The sequence below is a fragment of the Salmo salar genome, chromosome 18 (assembly GCF_965601325.2).
Source record: "Salmo salar chromosome 18, fSalSal1, whole genome shotgun sequence".
Lineage (NCBI taxonomy): Eukaryota > Metazoa > Chordata > Actinopteri > Salmoniformes > Salmonidae > Salmo > Salmo salar.
The window spans coordinates 77,041,566-77,061,889 of record NC_138308.1 but is presented as its reverse complement, the minus strand read 5'-3'; the positions used below and the strand labels follow the sequence as shown (position 1 = coordinate 77,061,889).

Below are 20,324 nucleotides of genomic sequence, written 5' to 3'. Positions count from 1 at the left end.
AGACTCCATGAGGGTGGTATGAGGGCCCGACGTCCACAGGTGGGGGTTGTGCTTACAGCCCAACACCGTGCAGGACGTTTGGCATTTGCCAGAGAACACCAAGATTGGCAAATTCGCCACTGGCGCCCTGTGCTCTTCACAGATGAAAGCAGGTTCACACTGAGCACGTGACAGACGTGACAGAGTCTGGAGACGCCGTGGAGAATGTTCTGCTGCTTGCAACATCCTCCAGCATGACCGGTTTGGCGGTGGGTCAGTCATGGTGTGGGGTGGCATTTCTTTGGGGAGCGCACAGCCCTCCATGTGCTCGCCAGAGGTAGCCTGACTGCCATTAGGTACCGAGATGAGATCCTCAGACCCCTTGTGAGACCATATGCTGGTGCGGTTGGCCCTGGGTTCCTCCTAATAAAAGACAATGCTAGACCTCATGTGGTTGGAGTGTGTCAGCAGTTCCTGCAAGAGGAAGGCATTGATGCTATGGACTGGCCCGCCCGTTCCCCAGACCTGAATCCAATTGAGCACATCATGTCTCGCTCCATCCACCAACACCACGTTGCACCACAGACTGTCCAGGAGTTGGCGGATGCTTTAGTCCAGGTCTGGGAGGAGATCCCTCAGGAGACCATCCGCCACCTCATCAGGAGCATGCCCAGGCATTGTAGGGAGGTCATACAGGCACGTGGAGGCCACACACACACTACTGAGCCTCATTTTGACTTGTTTTAAGGACATTACATCAAAGTTGGATCAGCCTGTAGTGTGGTTTTCCACCTTAATTTTGAGTGTGACTCCAAATCCAGACCTCCATGGGTTGATAAATTGGATTTCCATTGATTATTTTTGTGTGATTTTGTTGTCAGCACATTCAACTATGTAAAGAAAAAAAGTATTCAATAAGATTATTTCATTCATTCAGATCTAGGATGTGTTATTTTAGTGTTCCCTTTATTTTTTTGAGCAGTATATATATATATATATATATATATATATATATATATATATATATATATATATATATTCATTGCAATTGTTCCCGAATGAGTGAGCGTTCATGTGCAAAGGTTTAGCATTTCAATTGTTATAATATTCAACTCTGTAGTGCCTTCTCAGCTGACCCACACTCCCCTTTTGTCTAACAAGCCACCATGCCGGTTTAGCCCACTAGGGCACATTCCCCTATCATTTCTTAGTAACCATTGTTTGTTTGTTATGCATTTCTGTGAATTACTTAGTTAGTAAATAAATGATTTTAAGACAATTGATGTATGGATGACTCATAGTGAAGACTGGGTTCATGCAGATAACTGACAATTTACGACGTTTGGAATGAGACTAACGTGAGGTAAATAATAATTCATTAATTCGAAGACTAATTGATCAGATATTAAAATATCTGAAAGCTATATTAGGAAAATTATAACTTTGTAATCTTAATATTTTCCTTGGTGCCTCAACTTCCTAGTTACAGTTACATGATTAATCAGTTTAATCGCGTAATGATAATTACAGAGAGTTATTTGATAAATAGGTCTTCAGTTTTAATGATGCCAAAGACACGACAAGATGAACGTGATATCTTCAGGCGTTTGGAAATTGCTCCCAAGGATGAACCAGACTTGTAGAGTTCTACAATTATTTTTCTGATTTCTTTTGATTTTCCCATGATGTTAAGCAAAGACGCACTGAGTTTGAAGGTAGTCCTTGAAATACATCCACAGGTACACCTCCAATTGACTCAAATTATGTCAATTAGCCTATCAGAAGCTTCTAAAGCCATTACATAATTTTCTGGAATTTTCCAAGCTGTTTTAACCTGTTAGGGATAGGGGGCAGTAGGGGGCCGGATAAAAAACGTACCCGATTTAATCTGGTTACTACTCCTGCCCAGTAACTAGAATCTGCATATAATTATTGGCTTTGGATAGAAAACACCCTAAAGTTTCTAAAACTGTTTGAATGGTGTCTGTGAGTATAACAGAACTCATATGGCAGGCCAAAACCTGAGAAGATTCCATGCAGGAAGTGGCCTGTCTGACAAGTTGTGTTTCATCTTGGCTCTTTTTATTGAAGACTGAGGATCTTTGCTATAACGCGACACTTCCTACGGTTCCCATAGGCTCTCAGAGCCCGGAAAAAAGCTGAACGATATCGAGGCAGCCTCTGGCTGAAACACTTTATCGCGTTTGGCAAGTGGCCGATCAGAGTACTATGGGCTTAGGCGCGTGCCCGAGTCGACCCCATGCTTTATTTTCTTTCGTCTGTTTACCTAAACGCAGATTCCCGGTCGGAATATTATCGCTTTTTTATGAGAAAAATTGCATAAAAATTGATTTTAAACAGCGGTTGACATGCTTCGAAGTACGGTAATGGAATATTTAGAATTTATTTGCCACGAATTGCGCCATGCTCGTCACCCTTATTTACCCTTTCGGATAGTGTCTTGAACGCACGAACAAAACGCCGCTATTTGGATATAACAATGGATTATTTTGAACCAAACCAACATTTGTTATTGAAGTAGAAGTCCTGGGAGTGCATTCTGACGAAGACAGCAAAGGTAATAACATTTTTCTTATAGTAAATCTGACTTTGGTGAGTGCTAAACTTGCTGGGTGTCTAAATAGCTAGCCCTGTGATGCCGGGCTATCTACTGAGAATATTGCAAAATGTGCTTTCACTGAAAAGCTATTTTAAAATCGGACATAGAGTGCATAGAGGAGTTCTGTATCTATAATTCTTAAAATAATTGTTATGCTTTTTGTGAACGTTTATCGTGAGTAATTTAGTAAATTCACCGGCAGTGTTCGGTGGGAATGCTAGTCACATGCTAGTCACATGCTAATGTAAAAAGCTGGTTTTTGATATAAATATGAACTTGATTGAACAAAACATGCATGTATTGTATAACATAATGTCCTAGGATTGTCATCTGATGAAGATCATCAAAGGTTAGTGCTACATTTAGCTGTGGTTTGGTTTTATGTGACATTATATGCTAGCTTGAAAAATGGGTGTCTGATTATTTCTGGCTGGGTACTCTGCTGACAATGTAATGTTTTGCTTTCGTTGTAAAGCCTTTTTGAAATCGGACAGTGTGGTTAGATTAACGAGAGTCTTGTCTTTAAAATGGTGTAAAATAGTCTTATGTTTGAAAAATTGAAGTTTTTGCATTTGAGGAATTTGAATAACGCGCCACGGGATTACACTGGCTGTTGAGTAGGTGGGACTCACCTAGCCCATAGAGGTTAAGGCACAGTCAACCTAGTGTATGTAAACTTCTGACCCACTGGAATTGTGATACCGTGAATTATAAGTGAAATAATCTGTCTGTAAACAATTGTTGGGAAAATTACTTGTGTCATGCACAAAGTAGATGTCCTAACCGACTTGCCAAAACTATAGTTTGTTAACAAAAAATGTGTGGAGTGGTTGAAAAACAAGTTTTAATGACTCCAACCTAAGTATATGTAAACTTCCGACTTCAACTGTATATAACGTAGGTACATGATGTAATGCGCCACGTAAAATTTTGCCCTACACGTGCAACACAGCATTCCTAACCTAGCCCACAATGTCTGCTGTGTGGATCAAGCAGTCAACAAGTCAAGAAAGTAATTTGAAAGAGTAAGAACATTTCAGTGAGACAACTCAAAGGCAAAATGCATTAACGCCAAGATAATGGAATTCATTGCCCTTGACAATCAACCGTTCTCTGTCATGGGTGATGTTGGCTTTCGCTGACTGGTCAGGCATCGGTACACACCAAGTTACCAAGTGCGCTATTTTTCAGGTGTTGCACTACTGGAGTTTCACAGTAATAGCATCACTGATGTTAGCTTCAAGACTGACATTTGGACCAGCGATATCAGCCCCATGAGCATGCTGAGTCTGACAGCACAGTGGGTCGTCGAGGATTTCGTACTGAGGAAAGACGCATTTCATGCTCATGAATGTGCTGGTTGTCATACCGCTGCTGCCATTTCAATGGCATTTGAAAACATGTTTGAAACTTGGAAACATGAACACACTAGCTTGCTCCATTCGAACAACTGACTCGAGAAATAAGCTCATCAACTGCACCTGCAGCAGACGTGATACCCTCTGTCATGGCATTGAAATGCCTGCTCAACAAAACTGGCGACAGGCTGTGAACAAGCGATTCGGTGGCATTCTCTCTTTACTGTGTCGCCACCATGCTCGATGCTATGTACAAGGACCGCTACTTCGATGCAGACAAGAAACAGGGTTTACATGAAATGTTAGACACAGCTGGACAAGATGGAAACGGACACAGTGACAGTGCACACCGAGGAAGAGAGGCCACGGACAGACAGAGCTGAAACTTCACTGCTTGACATGTATAATGAAATCCTGGTTGAGAATAAAACAACTGAACTGAATAACAAAACAGCACAGTAAGTAAGTGAAAGAAATAGGTTTTGATGATGTTTTATTGATAATGGGGACATACATAAATGCCAACAAAAACTTTTTGGTCAGTGTGGTGTGTAACCTTTATTTAACTAGGCAAGTCAGTTAAGAAAAATTCTTATTTACAATGACGGCCTACACCGGCCAAACCCGGACGACGCTGGGCCAATTGTGCGCCGCCCTATGGGACTCCCAATCACGGCCTGGATTCGAACCAGGGACTGTAGTGACGCCTCTTGCACTGAGATGCAGTGCCTTAGACCGCTGCGTCCATGTGTGTGTGTGTGTGTGTGTGTTTACTATTTAACTGTACTAGAATGCTTAAAAGGCTGCTAAAATGTTAAATATTGGTTATCGGTATTGGGTTTTGTCATCACAAAAATATTGTGTTATACGGTTGAGTCATTGATTTACAATGGTAATGAACTACACTTAGGTGGGTGAAAACATGAAAGGCCCTTAAAGTATAAAAAAGGCACTATGCATTTGGTAGTATGTCCTTCTACAGGGAAAGTCCAAGCCAAAATACCCCAATGGCAGTGTGCCATAAAACCTATTAATAGAATACTCAAAACATTAAATTGAATTATAACTTGATGTAAGGGCTAGAAAAATCTAAAGAAAAAGTGGAACTAATCTGAAACTAAATGGAATTGACTGCAACTCTGATGTGTACAAGAGTATATTATGAAAAGTCAGAGATCAACACTTTCCATTCCAGGACCCAGAACTTGAGTAGACAGAATGAGAGGGATGGAACACAGCAGGATAGGTGGGAGGTTTGATAAACAGTTCTTGTTTTCTTTTTTGGGGGGGGGGGGGGGGGGGGGGGGTAGATCAGCTTTAATATTGCAGATAGGAATCTATTATTTAAGTCACAATCTATCTGCCATATATTTTTCAGCTGTGCCGTTTCACAAAAGTTATGAACCTTTCTATTCTCATAATTTATAATCTTTGCAAAGAGTATTATTATATTATTGATCGATTAATTAGGAATTTTCAAATCACCCAGCAGTGCTACTTGCAGAGTTAGCTCCAGGTAAATGTTGCAATTCTTGCATTCCTGAACCTGCGACAAAAACAAGCTACATACAGTATGGACAGTACCAAAACAACTGATCTAAAGATTTGTCATGACTTCTTCCGAAGTCGGTCCCTCTCCTTGTTCGAGCGGCGTTCGACGTCACCGGCCTTCTAGCCACCGCCGATCCACTTTTCATTTTCAATTTTTTCTGTCTGTCTTTCACACCTGGCTTCACTCAACCAATTACTTGTTTATTATTTAACCCTCTGTTCCCCATGTTTTGTTTGTGAGTGATTGTTCTTTGTACATCGGTCCGTTTTTGTGGGCTCGCTATGTTGCTTTGTATTTTTGTAATTTCGAGTAAAGTACGTTGATTACTCATATCTGCTGTCCTGCGCCTGACTCTCTACACACAAGACCATTACAAGATGGTCTCTTCGCAGCCAAATCTGCAGAGGTTTAATGTATCCCCCATATATAACATTATATTGGTTACAAGAATTGTGTATAATCATTTAAATAGAAAAACCTCTAAGTTCCGAATCTGGCGTTTTGTGCATCTGTTCATAAATCATGTGCCATGGAATCAGTACATCACAAATCTCTTCCCAACAACTTTGCAATCTATATGGTACAGCTGTCAATTTGTTGGGCCTTAAATAAATGGTATACTTTTTTTTTATTACACTTTTTCTAATTTTTGTCTTGCCTCTTGCATTTTTGCAATAATGCTGCAATTAGTTGGTTGCAAATTTGGGAAGAGCAGACATTTCCATATATTTATGTTAGCATAATATTTGTTGTAATATTTGTTCTGGTCTTTTGTGATGGATTAAACTGAAATCAAAACCAACGTTCTATGGCTTGTTAAAAAATAGCAATATTTTGGAGATTATTTCATTTTCAAATAACCAAATGTGAGAGGTTGTAATCTGAATAAAGGGGAAAAGGCCATTCTTGAACATGGGGTGAGACGTTCTTACTAATCTGCTAGAGAACCAGTTCAGATTTAAGAATAACTTTTGTATGACTGAAGCCTTTAGTGAGAGGTCTAATGCTTTAATCTTCAATCATTTCTGCCTTACTAATTCATATTCATTATATAAATAGGCCCTTTTAATTTTGTCTGGCTTACCGTTCCAAATAAAATTGAATATCTTTTGCTCATATACATGTTTAAAACAAGTTGCTAGGTGTAGGCAAGGCCATAAGCAAATAGTCGTTTTTCAGTTTACCTAGAGTTAAATCAGGGTTATTTTTCCTTTCCATGGAAGAAAGATCGTCAATTTTTGCTAACTTTCTATTTAAATGTATTGTAGTGAGATCATTTCTTTCTTTCGGGATATGAATACCAAGTATGTCCACTTCCCCGACAGACCATTTTATTGGTAAACTACATGATAATGTAAAAGTTTTAGTGACCCAATACATAATATAGTACGCTTATCATAATTTGGCTGTAATCCAAAAAGGTTAGAAAATTATCTAGATCATCTACGAGGCTGTGGAGGGATCCAAATTGTGGATTTAAAAGGAAACATGAATCATCAGCGTACAATGACACCTTTGATTTAAAGCCCTGGTTTTCTAGCCCCTTGAGATTATTGTTGGATCTGATTTTAATAGCTAACATTTTGATGGCTATAATAAATAGATATGCCGATAGTGGACAACCCTGTTTTACTCTGACGGTATAATACTTTGAGAAGTAGCCATTATTTACTATTTTATATCTAGGGTTACTATACACTGCATTTGGAAAGTATTCATACCCCTCGATTTTTTCCACATTGTGACTTTACAGCCTTATTCTAAAATGAATAATCATCAATCCATACACAGTACCCATAATGACAAAGCGACAACAGGTTTTTAGAAGTTGTATTAAAAATAAAAAACAGAAATACCTTATTAACATGAGTATTCAGACCCTTTGCTTGGAGACTCAAAATTGAGTTTAGGTGCATCCTGTTTCCTTTTATCATTCTTGAGATGTTTCTACTACTTGATTGGAGTCCACCTGTGGTAAATTCAATTGATTGGACATGATTTGGAAAGGCACACACACCTGTCTGTATAAGGTCCCACAGTTGAAAGTGCAAGTCAGAGCAAAAACCAAGCCATGAGGTCAAAGGAATTGTCTGTAGAGCTCCGAGATAGGACTGTGTCGAGTCACAGATCTGGGGAATGGTACAAAAACATTTCTGGAGCATTGAAGGTCTCCAAGAAAACAGTGGCCTCCATCATTCTTAAATGGAAGAAGTTTGGAACCACCGAGACTCTTCCTAGAACTGGCCACCCGGCCAAACTGAGCAATCGGGGGAGAAGGGAAGGTGACCAAAAACCCGATGGTCACTCTGACAGAGCTCCAGAGTTCCTCTGTGGAGATGAGAGTACCTTCCAGAAGGACAATCATCTCTGCAGCACTCCAACAATCAGGCCTTTTTGCTAGAGTAGCGGAAGCCACTCCTCAGTAAAAGGCACGACAGCCCGCTTGAAGTTTGCCAAAGGCCACCTACAGACTCTGACCATGAGAAACAAGATTCTCTGGTCTGATGAAACCAAGATGAAACTCTTTGGCCTGAATGCCAAGCGTCACATCTGGAGGAAACCTGACACCATCCCTACGGGGAAGCATGGTGGTGGCAATATCATGCTGTGGGGATGTTTTTCAGCGGTAGGGACTGGGAGACGAGTAAGGATAGAGGAAAAGATGAACAGAGCAAAGTACAGAGAGATCCTAGAAGAAAACCTGCTCCAGAGCACTCAGGACATCAGACTGGGGCAAAGGTTCACCTTCCAACAGGACAACGACCCTAAGCATACAGCCAAGACAACGCAGGAGTGGCTTCGGGACAAGTCTCTGAATGTACTTCAAATCAAATCAAATTTATTTATATAGCCCTTCGTACATCAGCTGATATCTCAAAGTGCTGTACAGAAACCCAGCCTAAAACCCCAAACAGCAAGCAATGCATGTGAAAGAAGCACGGTGGCTAGGAAAAACTCCCTAGGAAAAACTCCCTAGAAAGGCCAAAAACCTAGGAAGAAACCTAGAGAGGAACCAGGCTATGAGGGGTGGCCAGTCCTCTTCTGGCTGTGCCGGGTGGATATTATAACAGAACATGGTCAAGATGTTGAAATGTTCATAAATGACCAGCATGGTCTAATAATAATCATAGTAGTTGTCGAGGGTGCAACAAGCACGTCCGGTGAACAGGTCAGGGTTCCATAGCCACAGGCAGAACAGTTGAAACTGGAGCAGCAGCACGGCCAGGTGGACTGGGGACAGCAAGGAGTCATCATGCCAGGTAGTCCTGAGGCATGGTCCTAGGGCTCAGGTCCTCCGAGAGAAAGAAAGAGAGAGCATATTTAAATTCACACAGGACACCGGATAAGACAAGAGAAATACTCCAGATGTAACAGACTGACCCTAGCCCCCCGACACATATACTACTGCAGCATAAATACTGGAGGCTGAGACAGGAGGGATCAGGAGACATTGAGTGGACCAGCCAGAGCCCGGACTTGAACCGGATCAAACATCTCTGGAAATAACTGTGCAGCGACACTCCCCATCCAACCTGACAGATTTTGAGAGAATCTGGAGAGAAGAATGGGAGAAACTCCCCAAATACAGGTGTGCCAAGCTTGTAGCGTCATACCCTAGAAGACTCGAGGCTGTAATCGCTGCCAAAGGTACTGAGTAAAAGGCCTGAATACTTATGTAAATGTGATATTTCCATAGTTTTTTTTATACATATGCAAACATTTCTAAAAACCTGTTTTTGCTCTGTCATTATGGGGTATTGTGTGTAGATTGATGAGGAAAAAAACCAATGTAATCAATTTTAGAATAGCAAAATGTGGAAAAAGTCAAGGGGTCTGAATACCTTCAAATGCACTGTACATAACTAACACACTGCAAAATTGAAATATGATATAATATTTAAAATATTATTTAAATATACATTCTTGTCCTACTTTATCAAAAGCCTTTTCAAAGTCAGCTATGAATACCAGGCCTGGTTTCCCAGATGTTTCAGTGTTCTATTGTTTCCAGTTCTTGTCTTACATTATCTCCACTGTATCGTCCATTTGTCCGATTAGGATGAATAACACCTTTTAATTCTATGCGCTATGCATTTTGCTATAATCTTTATATCACAACATTGAAGTGTAAGGGGCCTCCATTTTTTTTAATGGACTGGATCTTTATATTTACCACTTGGGTCCTGTTTCAGTAATAATGAAATCAGACCTTCCTGTTGAGTACCTGATAATCTACATTTTTTATAGGAGTGGGTAAAACATGCTAATAACGGTCTTTGGAGTACATCAAAAAAGGTTTGCTATACCTCAACTGGTATGCCATCCAGCCCTGGAGTTTTCCCGGACTAAAAGGCTTTAATAGGCTCTATGCATTATACCGCCTCCCATATTCTATTTTACTTCCTACCGGTGTGCTGACTTCCAGAGCGATTTCCGCTATTGTTTTTATCATTAGCTTACTAGCTAGCTAACTGTCAATTCATTTCGGACTGAAATTGTTCGCAATGACTATGTTTAAATTACAGCCCCGTGAAGGTGCTAATGAACATAGAAGAAACTGAACACAGAGGCACTGAACTAAGTGTAATGGTATTGTGAGCTTCCGTAGCTTCCTGGGTCGATGTAGAAAAAAAGGTGGTTGGTGGCAGTAAGTTGTGACAACAGCTACAATAGCAGCTAGGTCATGTCTAGTGCTACTTGATGCTTAGAGAAGATGGGCAATAATAGTAATGAGCTTTTTTGGTATTCAAATACTCTGGGTCCGCCTTTAGATTTGCAAGCTACACCCACCTGATGGCCTTCTGGCACTTGATTGAGTGGGCAGCAGAGACCAAGTTTATAAGAGTCACAAGCACCAATCCATCTGAAACAAGTGTTACTGGAAGAAAACCAGTAAGGGACAACTTCATTAAATACAGTACTTAATAGAGAATATTATTTGATCTTACTGTAACTGTTAAACATTATTTACTTTTTGTGTTATGGACCTAATGTAAGGACAATATATTGTACTAAAATGGTTTTCTTTATGTTCAGACACAGCCATCAATCGACGGGTTCTTCTTGTTTATGACTCATCTGTCGCTGGGTCTGAAGCAGAAGGATTTGGCCCATCGGTTCAGCATCCACCAAATCGACAGTGAGCCGGATTATTATCTCTTGGGCCAACTTCCTCTACTGTCTGCTTGGATCAGCACGGATATGGATCCCCAAGGAAACCATCAAAGTCCACCTGAGTTCAAGGACTATCCAGACACCCAGGTAGTGATCGACTGCACTGAACTCCGCTGCCAGACACCATCTTCACTACTACTGCAGAGTGAGGTTATTTCTTCCTACAAGTCACACTGTACCTTTAAGGGCATGTTGGGAATGTCACCACATGGAGCTGTCACTTTTGTGTCATCGTTGTATGCTGGATCTGTGAGTGACAAGGAGATCTTCAAGCAGTCTGGAAACATTTCCTTACTCACCCCTGACATGGCCATTATGCTGGATAAGGGCTTTCTCGTAGATGACGTTGCTCCGTGCAAGGTCTACCGGCCAGCCTTTCTGTCAAGACGCACATAGATGCCAGCGCATGAGGTTGGGGAGACCCAATCCATTGCCAGGCTAAGAGTGCATGTTGAAAAAATGATCCACAGAGTAAAGGAACACAAGCTGTTTGACACAGTCATCCCCCTGACCATCTCAGGCAGCATCAACCAATTATTTCCAGTGGCGTGCCTGTTGGTCAACTATCAAAACGGACCTTTGGTAAGAGCATGGGCCAAGCCAGTGTAAATATACATGTGTTTATGTGCTAGCAGCAAAATAAGAATTTGTTTATCTATGACATGTATCAATAATTTGTGTTGTAGTGAATATCAGTTTGTGTGGAGCTTGCATTGGCTTTAATTAGGCAATGAGTTTAGGGGTGGGGGAAAGAAATCAAGTAAACACAGAACAGCCAGAATGCAAGATTGACTACAATGTTAGAGATGTGTAATTGCTTAACTGAACTGTTGAACATTTTCTGAAATCTATATATTTTTAAACAAATCTATTCTACTGTAGTTTTCTTCACAAGAACATCAATACTTATTTTTCATGATACCACTAAACTTGGCACCCATGCAGGGGATCCATTCAGGTGCGAGATAAGACACTTCTGCAAGTAGTGGTAAAAATAAAAGTGGTCAACCTTCTCTCTTATAGTCTTTGAAACCTGTAGATCTGTATATATCCTTTCAACTAGGATATCCTCCTGTGCACAGATGACAAAGTCACACCAGCTACAACCTGTGAGAAGGATTTGACCTTGCACCTGCCAGTAGTAAGCATGAGATCTCTTCAACTTCAGCTCTCCATTCTGTATCTTCAGGTAAGGGCAGTCAACATATCTTGGTACATTTGGGCACTTGACCTCAGAGTCCAAAGTGTGGTCTCACACTGGGATCAAATATGATGCCATCTGGAGAGGATCCTAACCACGGGGCATCTGGGTGCACTACGAAGCCACATGGAATGAAGTTAACATTCTTCAGTGTGCAGTACTCCTGTACAGCCACTGGCTCCATGGCTAGCCCCCTCTTCATCTTCATGGTCTGCATACCAGGCATGTATCCATTGAGTGCTTTGTAGAGAGAACTTCTGCAAAACATTTTAAAACCTTAACATCAGGTTGGAGAGATTACTATAACAAAGACTCATCTAACTTTTTCAGAAATAACACAAACCCGAAAGTTCAACTAAAATGTATTAAATATACATATATGTATTAATATTCAGATTTATAGATTTATTCCCCCCAGTCTTTGTCCCAAACATTTGTCATTACGTCGTAAATACGCCACTGTTTAGGCTTATCATCTGGACACAAAGAATCACAATACATTTTTTTCTAAAATGTTTCCATTCTAGGAACCTCCAACTTACCTTATTCCATCAGCACACGAGTTAGTAGGTTTACAGAACTCTATCCCATCAACCGGACCTGGCTTCACACGATAATTAACAAGGATTTACTGTTACAAAGGCTGAATACTTTTCAAGTGCATTTTTTTATGGATATTGACAGACTCACAAGTGTTCTTGGCTTGTGCCAACGCTGTTCTGTGTCTGTGCAGCTGTGAACTGGTGGTGCAGCAGGAATGTTTAGTTGAGAGTAGTGCGCTGTCTGGTAAAAAAGGGCCACCAGATGATTGCACATAGCACTTCCTGCAACACAGGAGCAGTGGCTTTGGACCACTATCACTGGTACGGAGTGCTTTAACACCATATGTGAAGTGAAGATAAGTGCTATGAAAGACTGAAGTGAGAAACAAGAATTATGCAGCCCATAAATAACAGCAAACATAGTGTCTAGTCTTCTTAACTAGGGGCTCATTTAACTATACAGGAATACATTGTGTCTCAGTAACAAAATGACCAAACACTGCATCAACAGATCTTTACCAAACAACCTGTTAAGTGGGCAATTCTCAATTGAGATTGGGACCAATCATGAATATCTATCTATTGATAAGATTAAACATTGACACTGTCTCCAACACACCATAATGAGTGTCCCACAGGAGATGTTTAACAAGGGCGCTAGTCGCTATCTACAACCTTTCCCTACTCTCATGGTGTGGCTTTTCATTCTCCCTCGTGGACCTGTGACAGGCAGCCCTCACAGTGATCTGCCCTGTTAATGAATCTTTGTTAGATACTGTGTAGAAGACATGAATAACAATTATTTTTAGCTAGCAAATATAGGTAGCAAGCATAAGTTAAGCAAGCCAACGAAAATACACACATTCTCAGGTTGATTCTGTCAACGTTACATCATTTTGCGAAGTAACTAGCTAGCTACAGTTACTAGTTAAATTAGCTAGCTAGCTAATATGATTGTAGCTAGCTTTATCTGTCACTGACTGGTACTCACCTTCATAGTTGTCTATGTAGCTTGTATATATATCTTGAAGCCATTTTCGTTCTTGCTAGCTGGAGTCTCGGAGGCTGATGTAACAATTTGATGTCCATATTAATATTCATTTGAAGAAAGTCCTGAAGACGACTAGTAAAAAACTGCGACAGTGTTATATTGTCGATAACAACTAGACTGACTTTAGTTCTACAGTACGCGCCACCAGATATTGCCACACCAGTAGGAAGTGTGCTTAGAACGTTCGGTCATGGAATGTGCATAAGGGCTATTGCATCAAGAAATTCCTCTTCTGTAATTTGGCCTTCACAAGTCTTTATGTACAGCTGTTCATTTTATAATTAATAGGAAAAAAACTCCTTAAATTTACTTAGGTTAGTGGAGATGGAGGAGACTGAAACAAAAACATGTCCTTAAAGTACCTTGCTTTCTCTTTCAAAATATCATTATTGTTTTTATCTGTCTGTACAGTTAGTCCCTCTATTTCCTTTGGTAATATTAACTATTTTGACCTGTATTGCTTTTGTTTGAAGATGGATATTGAATTGCATGGCCTCCTGGCTTTGTTCAGCCTGCCGCATGCCAACTTCTAACGGGAAGCGTATGAGCTATAGACTGTTGGGTTTTCACCATTTATCCCCTGGCTTTATGAGGTGTACTGTAATATGAAGAATCCACAATAGAGCAGACCAAAGGAAATGTAACCACGTAATCTGTGAAATCACATTCCTAGACTAGAGAACACCTTTTCCGAATCCAAGTCTATGCATCTCTACGTGATCGCTTCACAAACATGCAAAGCTTTTCGAATAAGACCCTGTGGGCTATGGCGGTGTCAATATACCTCTTCACCGGCTCTCTGCACAGGGGAAATGAGAACAATGGGTAGCGGGTGGAGAGATGGAGATGGAGAGAGCCTCCAGCTTCCCATCTCATCCCATCTCATTTCCTTCACGGTTGCAGACAAGTGAAAGGACTACAAGATTGATAACGACGACGGCTGAAGCGTCCGGCTAGGTGCCTTTGGAAAGCTGCCAACGGGAGCCACCTGTATAGACTGAGGGGATCTCAGGTGTGTTTGACTGCACTGTGATGACAGTTAGCCAGAGGAGAACAGCTGGTAGCATCAACCAACAACACCCTGTAAAGGTGCAAGAGGTGGTGCAGGTCAGGACTGTCTCTCTAATCAGTGGGATGATTGTGATCTAATCATTCGCTAAGGAGCACTCTACACTGAGTATACAGTAGGAACACCCCACCCACCCTTTGCCTAAAGAACAGCTTCTATTCGTCGGGGCATGGACTCTACAGGGTGTCGAAAGCATTCCACAGGGATGCTGGCCCATGTTGACTCCAATGCTTCCCACAGTTGTCAAGTTGGCTGGATGTCTTTTGGGTGGTGGACCATTCTTGAAACACACGGGAAACAGTTGAGTGTTAAAAACCCAGCAGCGTTGCAGTTCTTGATACAAACCAGTGCACCTGGCACCTACTACCATACCCCGTTCAAAGGCACTTAAATCTTTTGTCTTGCCCATTCACCCTCTGAATGGAACACATACACAATCCATGTCTCAATTGCTTAAAAATCCTTCTTTAACCTGTTTCCTCCCGTTCATCTACACTGATTGAATCGGATTTAATAACAAGTGACATCAATAAGGGATCATAGATTTCAACTGGATTCACCTGTCATGGAAAGTGCAGGTGTTCTTAATATTTTGTATACTCAGTGTATGCGTCCCTTCAGAGACGAGCTACAGGAAGGATCCTTCTCTGGCTGTGGGCTCTGTCTTGTCTAACACAGATGAGGAAAGCCATCTGCAGAGTCTACAGCCAGACAGGCAGCCAGAGAGGTGCATTCTCAGAGGACAGGTAGTACCTGTTAAAAGACCCTAAGAAGAGGCTTCTTTAACTCTTTGATGGTCGAGTTCATAGTAATCAAGCACTTTTTTCAGGATGAAGCACTTTGGCTTTTCAAACAATGACGCAAAACAGTCCAGAGTTTATCTTGGGTCTTTGTATTAAAGTCGCTCTGAGCATTTTCTGTAGTGGAACTCTAAGAAGATGCAAAGAGAAGCTACTAACGAGAGCCAGCTGTGTAGACCAAGGCAATATTAGACTGTTTCACTAAACTATTATGCCAGTTTGAGGAGTGAAACTGGCATAATAGTTTAGTGAAACTGGGCGTCTGTGCCCAATGGTGGTTTGCATTGTTCGTCTTTCATTACTGTCAGTCTCTCTAGTCTAGCTGCAAGGTTGCATTCCCTAAAAAAGGTAGTACACGTTTAACGCAATCCTCAAGTTGTTACAGAAACCTTGACTTTGGGCAACTCAAAGCTTTAAAGGGGGCACTCTCCCACAACTCACCAATAACATGCGGGTAGACTCTTTCCCTGTACCCAATAGTGTTTACCACCAGATAACCAAGTGCCAGGGTGAGTTTACAACAGTCAGAAGTGATGGTTCTGTGCTGAAAAACAATCTATTGAAAGCCGTCAAATGCTTCTGCCACTTAGTGTCTAACACACTAGACTTAAGACTTCACTCTGCTGTGTTCCACATAGCTTACTACCCATGCCTCATTTCACCCAGAACTGCAGATAAGGAAAGCACAAGAGACTCAACATGTTTTGATTGAATGCCATTCGCTTCACTTTATCAACGCTGTTCGGATCAGTGGTCTCGGAGAAAAATAATTCAAGTGCAGTTAAGATTACATGACTTGCAAAAGTATTCAGACCCCTTCGATTTCTTCACATTATTATTGTGTTATAAACTGGGATTAAAATGGATACAAACTCTTGCAGAGGGCATATTCAACTGACAATCTCTTAAAAAGAACTGATGTTGGCACAAGATGGAGGGAAAGGTGGAGCATAAACTAACGAAATTACAGTTACCGAAAATGTAAGCTTAATCCAGTAGAAATTAATGTATAGAATTTATTATTTATACAAAATTCACACATTCTACAGCACAATGGCAGTCATGTCTTAAATGTAAAACTAATAATGACTCAATAATCCATGCTTTCTGGGAATGCTATGAAGTCCAAAAGTTGTGTGTGGAGCTAAAAAGTTGGCTGTCTTTTAATATTTCAAGACATGGCATATGGGGGTGTAGTGAGATACACGCGGTGTTAGACGATACTCATCTTGAAAAACGTATACTAAAAACATGGAAATCAATCAATCCGCCATAATTAACACAATGGAAAAAATATAATGATCTATTATTTAAAATATTGAAAGTGCGTGGGCTACGGAGAGAAACAAAATGGTGCAGTTTTGGACCATGTGGCGGAAAGTGATGTGGGCGATGTGGAGATGTGTGTGTATGCTAGTGGGTCTGGGCAGGCGTGGTGTAGTTGATGTTTGTATAATGTTGTCGTTTGTATGCGTATGCTTCGTATTGTTTAAATGTTTTTTTTTGTTTTTCCAAGATTAAAAAAATATATATATTTAATTGTCATTTTTTTGTCAATAATCTACACAAAATACTCTAATGTCAAAGTGGAAGAAAAAAGATTTATAAAATTAAATAACTAAAATATAGTCGTTGCATAAGTATTCAGCCCCTTTGTTTAGGCAAGCCCAAATTAGTTCAGGTGTACAATTTGGCTTAACAAATCAAATAAAAAGTGACATGGACTCACTCTATGTGCAATATCAGGGGTTGTCATGATTTGTAAATGACTAACCCTTCCTCTGTCCATCATACATAAAACGTCCCTCAGTCAAGTATTGAATATCAAGCACAGATTCAGCTACTAAGACCAGGGGGGTTTTGAAACTGCTCAGGGATGTTACCATGAGGCCATTGGTGATTTTAAAACAGCTACAGAGTTCAATGGCTGTGATGGGAGAGAACTGAGGATGGATCAACAACATTGTAGTGACTCCACAATAATGACCTAAATGACAGAGTGAACAGAACACAAATATGTCAAAACATGCATATTGTATGCAACAAGGGACTGAAGTAATACTGAAAATAAACATGCAAAGGAATACACTTTTTGGCCTAAATGCAAAGCCTTATGTTTGGGGAAAATCCAACAAAACACTTCACTGAGTAACTGCCTCCTTATTTTCAAGCAAGGTGGTGGCTGCATCATGGTATGTGTATGCATGACATTGGCAAATACTGGGGAGTTTTTCAGGGTGAAAAGAAACGGGATAGGGCTAAGCATAGGCAAAATCCTATAGAGAAACCTGCTTCACACTGCTTTACACCAGACACTGGGAGAGGAATTCACCATTCAGCAGAACAATAACCTACAACACAAGGTCAACTCAACACTGGAGCTGCTTACCAAGAAAACAGTTAAATGTTCTTAACTGGCCAAGTTACAGTTTTGACTTAAATCTGATTGAAATACTAGGTATGGCAAGACCTGAAAAGTGCTGTCTAGCCATGATCCCCAACTTCTTTACATAGCTTGAAGAATTTAGAAAAGAATAGGCCTAATAGGCAAATATTGCGCAATCAGGTGTGCAAAGTAGAGGGCTGCATTCAGTATGCGGCTTGGTCGCCATTTTTCATTCTGCGGGCGATCAGAGACGACTTTGGGATGAAACTATTTTTGTTGTCCTGCAGATTATTTGGAAACAGTCATCTTTCTGCTTTGCATGGGTTAGCCTACCGATTGTATTATTCACACACCGAATTCGCTGCTTGAACTTCAGTTAACGATCTCTCCTCTAATGTCTCAGTGCTCCTAGTATGTGTGGTCTCATTGAAATAGAGTAGGCTGCCTACATGGGCGGAGAATCACTCGGCAGTAAATTTAAATATGAAATGAACGTAAATATTATTTGACTATAGTTTACCAGTGTCGGTAAATAAATATTGATAACGGAAAGAATTGGAGGGCGCTTAACTTTAGGGTATAGGGGGCAGTATTTTTGATTTCGGATGAAAAGCGTGCCCAGAGTAAACTGATAATACTCGGGCCCAGAGTCAAATATTTGCATATTATTAGTAGATTTGGATAGAAAACACTCTGAAGTTTCTAAAACTGTTTGAATGATGTATGCGAGTATAACAGAACTCAAATGGCAGGCAAAAACCTGAGAAAGATCCAACCAGGAAGTGTGGAAATCTGAGAATTGTAGTTCTTCTTTTGAATCACTATTGAAACTACAGTGTCTGTGGGGTCACGTTGCACTTCCTAAGGCTTCCACTGGCTGTCAACAGCCTTTAGAAAGTTTTTTCATCATTCTCTTGTTACTGGGCAGAGAATAGTAGCTCAGTCAATGAGTGGACTGCCTATGGACAAAGGGCTTGGTGATGGGCGATCCCGCGAGCGCCCCGTTCCTTCTTTTTCTCCTGGAATGAATACGCTATTGTCCGGTTGGAATATTATCGATGTTTTATGTTAAAAATACCCAAAGGATTGATTGTAAACAACGTTTGACATGTTTCTACGACCGGTAATGGAACAGTTTGACTTTGTCTCTGGTACTGTGCTCACGCATTATGCCTTTGGATAGTGATCTGAACGCATGAACAAAACGGAGGTATTTGGACATAAATATGGAGTATTTCGAACAAAACGAACATTTCTTGTGGAAGTAGGAGTCCTCCGAGTGCATTCTGACGAAGATCAGCAAAGGTAAGAGAATATTTATAATACTAATTCAGAGTTTTGTTGATGCCAGAACTTGGCGGGTAGCTGTATAGCTTGCTTCGATGGCTGAGCTATGTACTCAGAATATTGAACAATGTGCTTTCTCCGTAAAGTTATTTTGAAATCTGACAAAGTGGTTGCGTCAAGGAGTAGTGTATCTATAATTCTTTCAATAACTGTTGTAAATTTTATCAACGTTTATGATGAGTATTTTTGTAAATTGATGTGCACATTCACCGCAAGTTTTGGTGGGAATACATTTTCTGAACATCACGTGCCAATGTAAAATGCTTTTTTTGGATATAAATATGAACTTCATCGAGCAAAACATACATGTATTGTATAACATGAAGTCCTACGAGTGCCATCTGATGAAGATCAAAGGTTAGTGAATACTTTAGCTGTACTTTTGGTTTTTGTGATGCATGTCCTTGCTTGGAAAATGGCTGCGTGGATTTTCTTGTGAAGTTTATGTCCTAACATAATCGAATTTTATGCTTTCGCCGTAAAGCCTTTTTGAAATTGGACAATGTGGTTAGATTAACGAGAGTCTTATCTTTAAAATGGTGTCAAATAGTTGATTGTTTCAGAAAATTAAACTGTTTTGTATTTCGCGCCATGCTATTTCACTGGCTGTTGAATAGTGTGGGACGGTCACGTCCCACCTAACCCAGAGAAGTTAACCAACATGAGTCGAGGTGCAATCAAACATTTGTATCATCATTGAAAAGGAAAAGGCACACGCATAGGTTAGGCTACTATGGTGAGCGAGCGTTGCGCCTTTTCATTTTCAATGAGTATTGATTACCCATTTATTTGCCTCTGCCTGCAAAATCGTCCCCCTAAAAGGTAGGCTATGTCCTATAGGCCTATGCAAAACGTAGCAAGTCTCGCTGTCATCATTCAAGCTCCTTCCAGTTCAGTAGCCATACCTGCGGGATCATGTGCGCGTGTGGCCTCAATTAAATAGTAGCCTATAGCCTGCATGGGCGGAGAAGCACGGGGCAGTTATCTTTCCAAGGAAATTTACTTCCTAAATATGATTAGGCTATAGTTTACTATATTGCCTAGAAATAAATATTGACCACCCCTATTTCTCTGTCTGAAAATCTTCCAACTCCTAAAAGGTAGGCTATAAAAATAACTCAAGAGAAAGGGCAAGTTTCTCCAACTCTGCTCTCTTCGAACTACATCTATCACATTGGCTGATATAGCCCAGTATTACAGATAGCCTAAGATAAATGGGCCACGCGAGAATCTGGTAATTTAAC

General features: G+C 40.6%; 1 protein-coding gene across 5 annotated transcripts in view; it reads right to left on the bottom strand.

The window, feature by feature from the left end:
- slc16a13 (solute carrier family 16 member 13) overlaps window positions 1–20,324 on the bottom strand; it is a 49,926-nt gene that overhangs the window by 16,655 nt on the left and 12,947 nt on the right. For 2 of the 5 annotated variants that reach the window (XM_082965154.1, XM_082965153.1), the window contains exon 3: window positions 7,366–8,802. The exons of the other annotated variants lie outside the window; for them this stretch is intronic. The gene's annotated coding sequence lies outside the window, so the exon portion shown is untranslated. The remainder of the gene's footprint in view (window positions 1–7,365; window positions 8,803–20,324) is intronic. 5 annotated transcript variants of the gene reach the window in all.